This window comes from Heloderma suspectum, chromosome 1 (genome assembly GCF_057233095.1).
Source record: "Heloderma suspectum isolate Gila_16-S chromosome 1, 16-S_ref, whole genome shotgun sequence".
Classification (NCBI taxonomy): Eukaryota; Metazoa; Chordata; class Lepidosauria; order Squamata; family Helodermatidae; genus Heloderma; species Heloderma suspectum.
This window is the reverse complement of record NC_139458.1, coordinates 207447189-207462454: the sequence shown is the minus strand read 5'-3', so window position 1 is coordinate 207462454 and position 15266 is coordinate 207447189.

The window sequence follows — 15266 nt, the reverse complement described above, 5'->3', positions numbered from 1 at the left end:
TGTAATATTTTTATCGGTAATGCTTATACTAACAGTGTGTGTGTATGTGTGGGTGTGAGATAGAGAAAGAGAGAGAGAGAGAGAGAGAGAGAGAGAGAGAAAGGAAGGAAGGAAGGAAGGAAGGAAGAAAGAAAGAAAGAAAGAAAGAAAGAGGGCTGGCCCAAGACATTTTGCTGCCTGAGGCAAAGAACAAGATGCTGTTCCATGTATAAAAGCCAACTGGACCATTTCTTCAACATTGACAATGGAACAGCATCCTCCACGGCACCTGAAGGCAGAAGGTTAGCTTAGATGACACACGGCAGGCTGCTTGGCACTCAGCTCTCTCCTCCAATACCTTGCTGCCACCTGAGGTGATCACCGCACTCCACCTAACAGTACGGCTGGCCCTGGTGAGGAAGTGTGTGTGTGTATGTATGTATGTGTGTGTGTCTCTCTCTCTCTCTCTCTCTATATATATATATATATATATATATATATGTTGTTGTTGTTCAGTCGTTCAGTCGTGTCTGACTCTTCGTGACCGCATGGACCATAGCACGACAGGCCTTCCATATATATATATATATATAGAGAGAGAGAGAGAGAGAGAGAGAGATGAACTTGTATGTATGCAGTTGTATCCAACCAAACAATGCAAATAGAACCAGGCAGGTTTTGGAGCACATATCCCTAAATGAATGGAGAAATCTGTAATAAAACATGTGGTTTACAAAGGGCTCTTGCCCCAGTCCAAGTGTGATGACTGCTCACACATTGTCATCACCCTTTCAGAAAATCTGGAATAATGTCAGTCACCTGGGTTTTGCTGTCTCTCCTGTCCCCTTCAACTCAAAAAGATGATCGGCACACTTGCTGTTTTTCTGAAATGGTCATGCTTGCTTAGGTTCTGTTGTTGTGTGCACACACAGTTGGACTGAGGCCTTTCAGTTTAGTCTGCAATCTTCTGGAACCTCTGGAAATGCTCCTCTACTTTCAGCATTAGTCTCCAAGAGGGAAATGGTGGCAATAGGCCAGGAAGAATTTCTGACATTTTTGAAGTTCAGAGTAGCCACACCTCCTCTACTGGGGAGAAATTAAAGAATCGAGCATTTTTTTCAAAGACATTGTCCTCCACTCTTCCTTGCTCAATGCAATAGCCATGAATTTCTCCCCAGAATACATAAGGATTAGCAGTAGTTTAGTTAGGGTGACCATATGTCCTACTTTACCAGAGACCATCCTTTATTTGAAGAACAGACAGTGCTTCATTTGAAGATGTCCTCTGTTTGAAGGGCTGTCAGGTCCAAGTCTACTTTAGAAATAAAGAACCACAAGGAGGGAAAGCTTGATGGGCCTTGAAGTTGCCCATCCACAGTGAGAGCACCTGGATAGCAGACTGAGTAAGGCAGACCGGTACCTGGTCACAGGCTTCCCCACTATGGTGAGATCTATTGTATTCCTAATCAATTTATAGCAATTCTTTCAAAAGTAGTATATAGACATATACATTAGCATATGCAAATGCAAATGCAAACGCTATTCCTTTTTTATCTCTCTTGGGATGGTGCATTTCTTCTTCTTTGGCGATAAGTGTCCACCCTAACTTGAGCACCCCCTGAAAAAGCAGTGTAAAAAGGTCAGATGTGTGTGAGAGGAATCTTATCTCTGTACTGAAGGTGCCATTTGAGAAGGTAGGAGTGAACATACATTACCCTCAACCTCAGTAAGGGGCTGGTGCAAAGCCTGCTTTGCTGGATCAGATCATAAAGTAAATGGACTTAAATAAGGTCACAGGAGGAATGTTTCCTGTCTCCTCCTCACCTGTACCCCACAAAAGAACCTCCAGTTAGTCTGTGGGCTCTCCTGAATGATGTAGGGTGTGGTGAGGGAACCGGATAAGGGTGGGAGGAGAATTGACCCAATCAGACTTGGAAGTTGGAACAAAAGATCCTTTAACTTCAGGAAGCTCACAGAAGGCAGGTTCCCTGCTGTTGCTGACATCGTTCCAGAGGGTTCTCCAGTGTAGCCACATATGAATTGCCAAGAGAAGGGAAATGCACCTCCGAAAAAGAGGACAGGATACTTCTTTGCATAACATTTTCATATGCTGATTTATACATATAGATGCAAAAGTAGGAGTGATTACTATTTGTTGTTGTTCAGTCGTTCAGTCGTGTCCGACTCTTCGTGACCCCATGGACCATAGCACGCCAGGCCTTCCTGTCCTGCGCTCTCTCCCGGAGTGTGCTCAAGTTCATATTCATTTCATCGGTGATGCTATCTAGCCATCTCATCCTCTGCCGTCCCCTTCTCCTTTTGCCTTCAGTCTTTCCCAGCATCAGGGTCTTTTCCAGAGAGTTTTCTCTTTGCATTAGGTGGCCAAAATATTTGAGCTTCAGCTTCAGTATCTGTCCTTCCAATGAGCACTCAGGGTTGATTTCCTTTGCTATGGACTGATTTGACCTCCTTTCAGTCCAGGGGACTCGTAAGAGTCTTCTCCAGCACCACAGTTCGAAAGCATCAATTCTTCGGCGCTCAGCCTTCCTTATAGTCCAGCTCTCACAGCCATACATTACTACTGGGAAAACCATAGCTTTGATTAGACGGACCTTTGTCGGCAAGGTGATGTCTCTGCTTCTTACTATGCTGTCTAGGTTTGCCATAGCTTTCCTGCCAAGGAGCAAGCGTCTTTTAATTTCATGGCTACAGTCACCGTCCGAGGTGATCTTGGAGCCCAAGAAAGTAAAATCTGTCACCGCTTCCATTTCTTCCCCTTCTATATGCCAGGAAGTGATGGGGCCAGATGCCATGATCTTAGTTTTTTTAATGTTGAGTTTCAAACCAGCTTTTGCACTCTCCTCTTTCACCCTCAACAAGAGGCTCTTGAGATCCTCTTCGCTTTCTGCCATTAGGGTGGTATCGTCTGCATATCGGAGGTTGTTGATAATTCTCCCAGCAGTCTTAATTCCGACCTGTGATTCATCCAACCCGGCATTTCTCATGATGTACTCTGCATATAAGTTAAATAAGCAGGGTGACAATATGCAGCCTTGTCGTACTCCTTTCCCAATTTTGAACCACTCGGTTGTTCCATGTCTGGTTCTTACTGTTGCTTCTTGACCCTCGTACAGGTTTCTCAGGAGACAGGTAAGGTGGTCTGGTACTCCCATCACTTTAAGAATTTGCCACAGTTTGTTGTGATCCACACAATCAAAGGCTTTAGCATAGTCAGTGAAGCAGAAATAGACGTTTTTCTGGAATTCTCTTGCTTTCTCCATGATGCAGCGAATGTTGGCGATTTGATCTCTAGTTCCTCTGCCTCTTCGAAACCCAGCTTGTACTTCCGGTAGTTCTCGGTTCTCATACTGCTGAAGCCTAGCTTGTAGGATTTTGAGCATCACCTTGTTGGCATGTGAAATGAGCGCAATTGTGCGGTAGTTTGAACACTCTTTGGCATTGCCCTTCTTTGGAATTGGAATGTAAACTGACCTTTTCCAGTCTTGCGGCCATTGTTGAGTGTTCCAAATTTGTTGGCATATTGAATGCAGCACTTTAACAGCATAATTTTTTAGGATCTTAAATAGTTCAGCTGGAATACTGTCATCTCCGCTGGCTTTGTTGTTAGTAATGCTTCCTAAGGCCCACTTGACTTCACTTTCTAGGATGTCCGTCCGGCTCAAGTTCAGTGACTGCACTATCATGGCTATCAGGGACATTCAGATCTTTTCTGTATAGTTCTTCTGTGTATTCTTTCCACCTCTTCTTAATCTCATCTGCTTCTGTTAGGTCCCTGCCTTCTTTGTCCTTGATCATGCCTGTCTTTGCACAAAATGTTCCCTTGAGATCTCCGATTTTCTTGAAGAGATCTCTAGTCTTTCCCATTCTGTTGTTTTCCTCGATTTCTTTGCATTGTTCATTTAAGAAGGCCTTCTTGTCTCTCCTTGCTATTCTCTGGAACTCTGCATTCAGTTGGGTATATCTTCCCCTTTCTCCCTTGCTTTTCGCTTCCCTTCTTTCCTCAGCTACTTGTAAAGCCTCATCAGACAGCCACTTGGCTTTCTTGCATTTCTTTTTCTTTGGGACGGATTTCGTTGCTGCCTCCTGAACAATGTTACGGACCTCCGTCCATAGTTCCTCAGGCACTCTGTCTATCAGGTCTAATCCCTGAAATCTATTCCTCACCTCCACTGTATATTCATGAGGGATATGATTTAGGTCATACCTGAATGGTTTAGTGGTTTTCCCAATGTTCTTCAATTTAAGCCGAAATTTTGCCGTAGTGGGGAAGGCTGTGACCAGGTGGCCTGCGTGCCTTGCTCAGTCTGCTGCCCAGGCGCTGTTGATGGGCACCTTTGAGGCCCCTTTCAGCTCTTCCTTCTAATGGTTCATGAGCTTTAAACCAAACCTGGCCTGGACAGCCCCTCAAATCGAAGACGCCTTCAAAATAAAGAACAGTCCTCTGTAAGAGAGGACACGTGGCCACCATAGAGCCCCCTGAATGTCCAGAGCTGCTTTTCAGGGGTTGCCAGGGGGTGGGAGAAGCAATGGGAAGCTTTCCTTCCTTTAACTTCCTGATATTTACATCTCTTAGGATCCAAGCCATACTTTTTATGAGGCAAATCCAGTTTTCCTGCAGAGAGTTTGGAAAATTTCAAATGCACTCAGAGTTTGGCACTGGCCATTAGACACCACAGGAACATTGGAAGCTGCCTTATACTGAGTCAGACCATTGGTCATCTCGCTCATTGGTCATCTCGCTCATTGGTCATCTCGCTCATTGGTCATCTCGCTCATTGGTCATCTCGCTCATTGGCCATCTCGCTCATTGGTCATCTCGCTCATTGGTCATCTCGCTCATTGGCCATCTCGCTCATTGGCCATCTCGCTCATTGGTCATCTCGCTCATTGGTCATCTCGCTCAGTATTGTTGGCACTGGGCAGCAGCTCTCCAGGGCTTCAGGCAGGAGTATGTCCGGCTCTACCTGGAGATGCCGGGGATTGAACCTGGGACCTTCTGCCTGCCGAGCATGTGCTCCACCCCTGAGCTATGGCCCCTCCCCATCACATGGTGCCCCCCTCTCATGGTACCGGCACTCACAGTCAGAACAAGCAGCAGCTACCGCACCTGAGCTGGTTGTGAAAACGGGAGCTATGAACAAGCAAGGCATGTTCCAAAATGCAATCCAGCAAATACTTGGCACTATGTTTCTCTTTCATGCCACTCTTTGTGTATACATTACCTGCCCCTGGCATGATGTTTGCTACATTTAACCACAATGTTGTTGATGCATACTGAGTACTATTTATGCCGAGGTCTCCTTGGGCACTTCTGGGCACTTCACGCAAACTGGGGTCTTTGCTTTTCAAAGCATATAAAAGAAGCGTCAGATCCCTTGATGCTACTTGAACTGGTGTCATGGCTTAATTGATTTCAAATTCAATGCCGAGAAAAGTCATGACGTTGACATTCTTTCACTTAAACCATTTCAGAAACGAGCTACACAAAATGCCTGCAGATTTATTTTCCGATAACGTTTTTGAGGTTTTCTCTCTCTCTTCAACCACAGAGGCTAGGAACAAAACAAACAACAGTTCAAAAGGGGGGGGGGCACCCAAGAAATTCTCGTATATTTTGAGTCTGAGACCATCAAAACACTGAATTTTCAGTACATTCCTGAAAGTTCCCAACCTCCACGCAAGCAGGTATAAATCAATTCCTACTATGCCCGATTATGTGGTTTCTTTCTGGTTTGACATCCTTCTATCTGATAAACACTTCACATTCTATGTAGTAGGATGTATTGGAAATAAATAATACCTCCATTTGCTTCTATATATTTATTTTTGTCATTTCTTATAAGCCTGGGAATCTCTCTTATATCCAGTGCTTAATTCACTCAGGCACTTTTACTAAGCCCTCCTTGCTCCAGTTATATTTCCTTAAGTGACTGAATCAAAGGTAATTTGAGTTCAGATTTCTGTAGCAGTGGTGGTATTTAAAGAGAGCTTATCTGATTTCCCCCGCCAATTAAAGGCTTACATTTCTTGTTTATATCCCTCTCCAATCTGACAAGGTCCTCATTTGATTCTGATAGGAAGTTAGGCCTTTGTGTAATACGGACGAGTCTCTGTTGCACATTTGTTAGGAAAAATTATATTCCAGGAGTTTCTTTCACATCTGACAAATGGAGATTGATGGATTACGGTGGCCCTATTTTTTCCCCCACTGTGGACAAAAAATAAAGGGCGAAATCTGGATAGTAAACATGCAACATGGTGAGAGAAGGGCAATGACTAGTGAGAATGAGGGGTGGATGGGAAGGATTATAGTGTCCATAAAATATTGCCATTAAGGAACCTGGAAATCAGAGGTGAACAAGTGTTCGTCTAGTCAGAAAGGTAAAGAAATCTTGACCTAGTATGTTCCAAGCTACCAGGTGACTCTTATCTGTTTGTGGCAACAAAACCATCTCTGACCTGACTTTTGAGATCCAAAGGAGGCCACAGATGCACTGAATTATAAAATCAACAGGCATTATTCTTGATGTGTAGAGATACATAAGAGACAGATGAGAGGAAGTCCTTCTACACACAGTGCATAGTTAGGTTGGCCATGTATCCTCTTTTACAGAGGACAGTCCTCTATTTTGAAGGTATCTGCTAGTTGAAGGGCTGTCCAGTCCAAGTTTGGTTTAAAGATCAAGAACTATCAGAAGGAAGAGATGGGCCTTAAAATTGCACATCAACAGCACATGGATTGCCGACTGAGCAAGGCATGCAAGTCAGCTGGTCACAGTCTTCTATGCTATGGCTAGTATAGAAGACTGCTTTCTGGGCAGTTCACATCAATTAAAACCACAAAATACAACGTGATAAAGTACAGTATTAAAGTAAAAGTGAAAATAAAACCTAGCAGTAATGCAAAGATTTAAAATACAGTAACATATTCAAAACAACAGAAACTGGAAGACGAGAGTGCCTGGGAAAATAAAAAGGTCTTCTTCACCTGGCATGAAAAGAACACAGTGGAAGTGCCAGGCGAGCCTCTCTGGGAAGCTCATTCCACAACCGAGGTGCCACAACAAAAAAGGCCCTCTTCTTAGTAGCCACCCATCTCACTTCCTTTGGTGGGCTTTAAAGGTTAATACAAGCGCTTTGAATTGGGCCTGAAAACAGACTGGAAACCATTGCAGATGGCAAAGCACTGGCACAATTTGATTATATCACCCAGTCCCAGTTATTAGACTTGCTGTCCTAATTTGGACTAGCTGAAGTTTCTGAAACATTTTCATAAGCAGCCCTCCTGTACAATGCATCGTAGCAATCCAACCGAGAAGTTACCAGAACATGGATATCTGTGGCAAGGTCGTCTCTGTCCAGATAGGGCTGCAGTTGGTATATCAGCCTAAGATGATAAGAAGCCTAAACTGATAAGAAGCCCTCTTAGTCATGGAGGCCACCTGTACCTGCAGTGACAATGCTGCATCCAGGAGAACTCTCAAACTCAGCGGGGGCTGGTGGCTCCAGCTTCAGAGGGGTGGCGATTCCATTCTGGGTTTCAGTCAGAACCAGCCAGAACTCTAAAGGAGCTATCCAGGGTGCTGAACTCATTTTGGGGATAAGGTTCAGCACCTCGGATAGCTCCTTCAGAGTTCTGGCTGGTTGTAACTGAAGCCCAGAATGGAATCATGGCCCCTCCAAAACTGGATCCACCAGCCTCCACTGCAAACCTGAGCCTTTGGGGGAAGTGCAGCCCCCTCCAGAACAGGCTGAACATCCAGACAGGCAGACAAACCAGCCACTACTGGCGGCGGGAGGGCGGATAGAGGACCCCGGCACCATTATAATGTGGACGGCTCCCTTGTCTCCGCTACGTGAGCCTTCTAGATTGCATTTTCTCCCCTTCCCCACCCATTACTCCATAATTTGAGACCCAAGGGTTGGGGCACATTTTGGAAATATGTCATGGTGACTTTCATGCAATATTTTTGCGCTTCCGTGCAATATTTTCATTAGGCCTTCTGTAAGGGATATTCTAAGTCTTCCAGCTTCCTACTTGCACTGCAGTCCAGACGAGCTTCCAGCAAGGAAGACCTCCCATTTCTCTTGAAAGAGGTTGATGGTCTTCAGATGCTCCAATCAAACTTTAAAAAGTGCCCCAGATGGCCACGCCCCTTTTCTCTCAACCACTGATGGTTGGGGGGTTTCCTGGCTTTTTGTGCCACTTCCTCTCCCCCATCCTAAAAGGCTGAACTGCCTCTCCTAAGGCTCGCTTACTGGCAGGAAGAGCTTGAAGCTAAAATATGCTGGCATTCTTGGCAATTTTGGTCCTGCTCCCTTGGCCCCACCCCTTTTTGCCTTTGGCCCCACCCACCACTGGAATGTGCACCCCCCCAGGAGCTTCTCTGATATGGAATTTGGTCCTCAGGCTGAAGGAGATTCAACCCCCTGACCTAGCAGGGATGGTGGATCCAAGAGTTTCCCTGCCTATATGAACCTGTGCCTTCGGGGAGGGAGGGATCTCATCCCGAAAAGGCATTTTCCAAACTGCCTGGTCCACCAAGCCTCCCACTATCATCAACTCCACCTTGCCAAGAATGAGCTGAGTTTATTCCCTCTCATCCTAACCCATTACTGATTTCAGTCCCTTGTCCAGGGAAGCAACCACCGATCTCATGACTGGAGAAGCATCCATGCCACTTTGCTGTCCACACCCACTTGCTGTACTGCTACATAGAAAGTGTACAGGAATATACAAGATTAAAAGCTTCCATGGTGCCCAAAATACTTTTAGGATGGTGCATGGTTGATGCCCACAGCTTGTTCTCTTTCCATCAAACCATTTTGCATGATGCCACAATGGCATGTTTGCTAATGGTGGCACTTTCTGTACAGGAGTGCAAACTAACCCCAGGGCCTGCTTGCAACACTACAGCTCATATATTTCACCGGAAGTTATATCAAAACCCTCTTCCAGCTCATCTAGGGCAGGGGTGTCAACCTCTCAGTCAGAGGGCCACATTCAATTTCAGAGAAGCTCTCAAGTGCTGCATTCCAGTGGTGGGTGGGGCTGACAGCAAAGGGTCGGGATCAATGTTAAAAGGGATGGGTGACAGGAATGGATCTGAGCATGTGGAGATGTCTGGCTGGCAGCTCAGATTCAGGATCAGAATGGGAACAGCTAGAACAGAGGGAGCCCAGATATGGCGAGACTGTCTTCCCAAGACCTTAACACACAGATGGCCCAGCCTGAACACCTCCCTCCTTTCTCCACCATGAGAACTTAGGGTTTGGAGGGGGAGGAGGAGGAGAGTGAGGGGCATGACTTGAGGGATGCTAGGGTCCATTGCAGAGTGAAGTGAGAAAAGTTAGGGGCAGGGCTCAGATGCTCTGGCAGGTTGGCCACTCATGGAAGCCCACATATGAGGAAGCGACCCTAAGGGAGGGGCATCCCTGTGAAGCTAGTCTGGCCAAGAAGTTCATGCCCAGACTGCTGGCAACTTCTCTAACTTCCACTTTGCCTCCTGTATTGGTATTCGTAGATGTGTGGATTAGCTGGTTCTATACAGTCTGAGAGTTTCCTAGAATCTGCATTTGTAAAATAGCTAGTCGTTAACTAATAAAGACATGTTAGCCTGAAGCCTTGTTCCCAGGAGTGTGTTGACTGTGAAGGAAGAGGATGAAGGAACATGACAGTGGGGCCCAAAATACAAAAAGTACCAGTATATTGCAGCTTAATGCTCTTACTGCCATGAACAGAGGAGAAGCATTTCTACCTTTTAGAATGGGCGGCAGAGGGTGGGGGGAGTGCACAAAAGCCACCAGAGAAGTGGTGGTTGAGGGAAAAGGGGTGTGGCCTTCTGGGGAACCCTGCAGGGCCAGATTGGAACTCCAGGAGAGCCAGATTTGGCCCACAGGCCTGAGGTTTCCCACCCCTGATCTATGGTGTCTAAAAGCGTGACTGCTGCAGTGCTCCCGAAATTATTAGCAGTCATGGGCATAGTGTAGCCAAATGTTGAAGTCTCGCTGATTTTAGTGGGAGATATTGAAGCATGTGCTTTAACCCTCTGCCCTTAACAATCAAATTGGGTTGGTGCTTCACTTTGCCTAGATTGTGCCAAAGGCTGTTCTTTTTTCTTTTTTTTCTTGGGCACAAAAATAATTCTTTTTTAACGCAGAGGAGTGTACAATGAAGAGTCCCAAAATAACCACCAGATGACTATTGGAGAAGATATCATCACAACAATTTATGAAATCTGACCTTACTGCAATTAGGCTGATTAAGCATTTCTTTTCTGGGGCCCCATAAAGCATGTGACCGGAACAATGGGCCCCTACAGGAATAACAGATTAGGAAGCTTTGACATCAGCGTTTTGTTGATTAATTACATCAGTCGTCTCGGCTTAATGCAGATAAGATTTCCAAGGCAAATACTAGAAAACAAACTGAAATTCTTTATGATGTGACATGAAATGATTTTGTTCAGGATAAAACTAGGGCTGGCAAAATCCTAATGCTTGATTGCTCTTGGGATAATATTTCAGAATGCGAACAATTCTGTTTTAAGGTACCTCAAGTTTACAATGATAAATCTTTGTAGCACTAAAATCCTTACTCAATCAACTCTAGTTCTTGAAATGGCATCTGCCTTTGAGCTATAAAAACAACAGATGATTTTTTGTTTTTTTGATAGCTTATCAGTTAACAGACTGTTTGGTTAGGATAGCACATTTTTATGCTAATCTTCTGATTGGGGTGGGGGAAAGAGAAATCTATAGCATTGTTGCATGGACTTTACGTTCTGTTCCAGACATGGGCGTCCTTTTCAGAGACAGGAGTGCCAACCATAAGACTACTTATACCCATGCAGTATCAACAGAAGTACCACAGTGTAAGCGGGTTATTGAAAAATGCCTTCAATTGATCTCTATTCTATCCAATTAATGTAATCTGTTTAGTAAGACGTAAATGTTCTAATGTGTTAAATCTATAGTGATATGATTTTGTATAATGGGTTACAGCAACTGGGGGCTTCCATCCCTTGAGTGTTGGTGTTGCAATGCATTTGGCACAGCGGGCAGATTGTGGTAGTTGTAGGTAGTGGAGTAGGGGTACATTTTGAAGCGGAGGTACTCATTACATCAGTCTCCATAGCCACGCCTCCAAGGAGAGTCCAAAAAATGAAGTCAGCTGTGTTGAACTGTATCAACAAACCAATTCCAGGGTTGTCATCTCTACCAGGAGCAGGTCTTTCATGAAGCTAATGGGTCTTCATTGCCCATTCAAGGCCAAGCTGCCCCAAAGTACTTTGCATTGAAACAGGAATACAGCTCACAACTCTATATTGTTTCTGAGAAAACTCATTTCCTTGCAGCTAATCTCAGGGTTGCCCCTGAACTCAGAGAGAACAGGTAATTCTGAGGGGGGTGGCAGGTGACATCAGCATCCCTGCTAATGAAAATATTCCCTGTGCTGTGTCCCTGAGAGCCCTGGCTCCATTACACCATTGGTTAGGGCTTAATTAGTTCACAGACTTCAGGACAGACTACATGTTACATTGTAACCATGTGTGAGTAACAAGGGCCCCAACTGCTCCTTCTCTGTCCTGTGCATCTGCACAACACTAGACCCAGAAATCTGTTTTCCATACCTGGGTTGAGTTTGTTTGAATGCATGCAGGATTAAGGAAGGACAGTGTCTCTGAGCATGTGCAGAATGCCTTTCCTTCAGTATGGAATTACCATAACCTGCCCTCCACACATGAAGAAACAGGACTTCCAGGCAGGGGTGTCATTTTGGGCAGCTTTCACTCATGGGGGGAGGGTCAAGACCTTCAGGAAGTTTAGATTGGCAAAAACCAGCAGTGGAATCCAGTGAGTTTTCCACTGATGAATCTATCTTAATCAGAAGAACTAAGAGGAGGGCAATTCCCCCTCCCTCATCCCTCCCGCTGCAACCCACTGTGTGCCCTCAAAACCTGCTATGAAGAGTTGAGGGACCCTCTGAAGCAAACTTTTAGGGAGTGCAGGGGGCTATGGGGGAGAGGAGAGAGGGAGAAAGTCCGATTGCATGAGTAAACGTCTACTCATGTCCCATTGGGTTCTCCCAGTGTGTTTTATGTACATTTCTGAGGTCCTCAGCAGAGTCCCTTCTCACCTGCCCACTGCCAAAGGCAGTTAGGCTGGTGAGTACAAGGTAGAGGGCCTTTTCAGGGGTGACCCCGTACCTCTGGAATCCACTTCTATCAGGGGTTTGTCATACCCCTTCTTTGCAGGTCTTCAGGAAAGCTCTGAAGCCCCACTTGTTTTCTCTGGTCTTTTCATAATCTGTGAGTTGAAAATGTTATTATTGTTCACTGTTTTTATAGTGTTTTATTGAATATTTACTACTTCCTATTTGTTTTTGCATATTTTTGTATCGTTTTTATCTTGTACACCACTGTGAGAGGATTTTACCCTTAAGGGCAGCCTAAAAATAATTTTAAATAAATACTTATCTTGTGATCAGTTTCTATCTCACAATAATCAGATAAACAGTTGCTTCTGAGGAATAGTCCCATGTCAGCTGAAATAGGAAGGAGCACAAAAGCTTCCCTTGCTCGCTCCAAATTGTGACCCCACTTCTAGGAGAAGATGACATGGATCCCAGGTGGACCTGAATGCCAATGTCTTGTTTTCTTTAGAAATCAAGCTGCTTCTTCCTAGCAATAGTGAGTGAATATGGCAATAGATTAATGCACATGCCCCACCCCCAAACAAATTAAAATAAGGTGCTATGTTGAGATGTTTAGGTTAAGTGCTGACTTGTCCCATTATTCTCTCTTTTTTTTAAAGAAATCTTTTTATTTGCAACACACCCACAACAACAACAGACAAACAAAATGCAAAAAAGAAAGAAAAAGGGGGGAAATTCATATCATAAAGTGCATCAATATATTGTAGTCGTTAACATCTCCTTTGATATAAGGAAAAGAACAAAGTACAAAGAGCAAAAGGAGGGGAGGTGAATAAGGGTTAACATTTCCATTTCAAATATATACGTTACTATTAGGGATGTATGAATCCCTTACCTCGTTCCGGTCCGGGGCATCCACGGTGGGGGGGAGGTGATCCGTCCCTCCCCCCGGAATCCTCCCCAGCCAGCTCTGCTCCGCAGCAAGGCCCCTGAGCCGCTGGCCAGGGCCGGGTAGGGATATCAGAGAATTCCGCCATGGATCTCAGTGGGGCCGAATGCCAGTGCATTTGGCCCCCCAAAATCCATGGCGGAACAAAGCCCCCTGCCTCCCCACCCTGCAAAAGGTGCGCGAAACGGAGCACTTACCTGCTACCATTCGTGCTGCTTTGCGAATGGTGGCCGCGTCTGTGGCTGCCATTCTCTTCTTCATTATTACTGTGATAGGCTACGTAAATACTTACGTAGCCTCAGGGATGTGCGAAAGTCACTTACTTTTTCACAGGTGTGATTCGTGGTGGGGGGGAGGCGCTCCTTCCCTCCCCCCGGAATCCTCCCTGGCTGGCTCTGCTCTGCGGCAGCTCTGCGGAGCCACCAGCCGGGGCCATCCACAGCCGGAGTTCTGGCCACGGCCGGGCTGCTGCAGCTGCAAATGGCGGCCATTTGCGTGGTGGCTGCCATTTGCATGGCTGCCTTTACTGTGACAGGCTACGTAAATACTTACATAGCCTATCACGAAAAGAGCAGCGGTGCAAACGGTGTAGTGGCCGCCGTTTGCGTCCCTGCTCGTTGCCATGGTAGGCTACGTAAATACTTACGTAGACTATCACGGCAGCTTGGCAGGACGCAAATGGCGGCTGCAGCAGCTGGCCGAAAGACCAGCTGCTGCCGCCATCACTGGAGCTGCCACCACCGCCGCTGCCGCTCGAGCCCCAGGTAAGTTTCGTTCCGGGGGGATTCCGCGGGGTGGCAGGGGGTGGGAGGCCATTCTGCCATGGGTTTCAGGGGGCCAAATGCCAGTGCATTTGGCCTCACTGAAATCCGTGGCAGAATTCTCTGCCATCCCTATGTAGCCTATCACGGCTAATGCAGGGACGCCATTTGCGTCCCTGCGGAGGCCGTGATAGGCTATGTAAATATTTATGTAGCCTATCACAGCAAAAAAAAGGGAATGCAAATGGAGGCCACCATAGCCGCCACCATTTGCATTCTTTTTTTTCTTTTTTTTGCCATAATAGGCTACGTAAATATTTGCATCCCTGTGCAGCCCAGTGGCCAGATGTCCGGCTGCAGGCAGCCCCGGCTGGCGGCTCTGCAGAGTCGCTGCGGAGTGGAGCTGGCCGGGGAGAATTTCGGGGGGAGGGATGGAGCATCTCCCCCCCACCGTGAATGTCACCCTTCGAAAACTAAGTGACTTTCGTACAGCCCTAGGACGGCCGCAGCTGGACTTCCAGCCACTGCCAGGCTGCTGCAGCCTCAAATGGCGGCCGATGTAGTGGCCGCCATTTGCACCCCTGCTCTTTGCCATGATAGGCTACATAAGTATTCACATAGCCTATCACAGCCTAATGCAGGCACGCAAATGGCGGCCACATCAGCCCGGCAGCAGCCGGAAGACGAGCCGGAGCTGCCGCCACATCCGCCGCTGCCGCATCTGCCGCCGCCGCCGCATCCGCTGCCAGGTAGGTCTACTCCGGGGGGAATTTCGGGGAGGGGGAGACCATTCTGCCATGGACTTCTTTAGAATCCAGCCTCACTGGAGTCCGTGGCAGAATTCTCCAACATCCCTAGTTACTATAAGCAGTCCATGTATCTAGGTAAGCATACATACAACTTTGACAGTTGTAGGAGATATGCTCAAATGCAGCCAGAGAGCAGTAAGGCCTTCAGTCCATTGAGTGATAGGTGGTGGGTATATTTCCTTCCAAGCTTGGAGTATTCATCTCTTTGCAAAGGCTCTCAGTATCCACTTTTGCTGTCCATCTGTTAATCCCTCACAAAACAGAAGAAAAAGAAGCGCTCAGGTGCCTGAACAAAATATTTTGTCCTGCCTGATGCATTTCGGAAGGGATTTCCTTCCTCAGCAGCCACTTACCTTCCTTTCGATATATCAAAAAGAATCCTTCCTATCTTCAATCTTGATGCATTTCTCTTCTGTTTTGTGATATATTAGTGCCTCCCCTTCTTGCTGTTTATCTGTTAATCCCCACATTGTAGGGCTATAATTTAAAAGTGCAAGTACATCCACTATTATCACAGAATTTTCAAGAACAAAAGATATATGAGCAGTGACTTCCAGACAAAAAGAAGCCACTACAGGACATGCCCACAT